Source organism: Engraulis encrasicolus, chromosome 15, assembly GCF_034702125.1.
Source record: "Engraulis encrasicolus isolate BLACKSEA-1 chromosome 15, IST_EnEncr_1.0, whole genome shotgun sequence".
Taxonomy (NCBI): domain Eukaryota; kingdom Metazoa; phylum Chordata; class Actinopteri; order Clupeiformes; family Engraulidae; genus Engraulis; species Engraulis encrasicolus.
Genome location: NC_085871.1, coordinates 18351968 through 18352634, shown reverse-complemented (window position 1 = coordinate 18352634; position 667 = coordinate 18351968).

Here is a 667-nt window from a genome sequence, read left to right as displayed (position 1 = left end):
CTGTTGAGGTTATTTAGCCTAGTTAAAAACAAACAAGGGGATGGAGGAGGGAGGGAGGATCTACCAGAGTATTACAAACTACTTCTCAATGATCTCCAAAAATGTATTTATATAAAGTAAAAAAAAAATGTATTTATGACCTTCGTCAAAAGATTACAGCAGCAGTGGATGATTATGGTTCATGATTATGACATTATTGACATTGACATTATTGATTGAAAACAAAAAGACAGTAGGAGACTCAGTCTCTCTGAAGAAAACGCACTGCGTCAAAATGTTAGTCATGCTTGCACCACAATAAAATAACAGAGAAACATATCCTGTGTGCTCCAGTCATCTTTGGCCCAGTCTCTCTGAACATTTTTTTTTAAAAATCAGCTGCCTCAGAATTCCAAGTTAATTCCACAACTTATAATAAGGATTTACATTAACTTGGAATTCTGAGGTAGCTGGTAAACTTGTGATTTCAAGTTAAACCATGCTCTTGCCACTGTAGTGCATAGCAGAATAAATTAACTATATAAATTATCACGATATCACTGATATCACTAATAAATTATCACTGATATATTTTTTACAGTGAAGTGGACCAACTTGTTTCCTAATATATCAGATGATTGTCTTGCACTGGCTAGTGTTTCTCCGTGTCTGTGCCATTATGACTCAG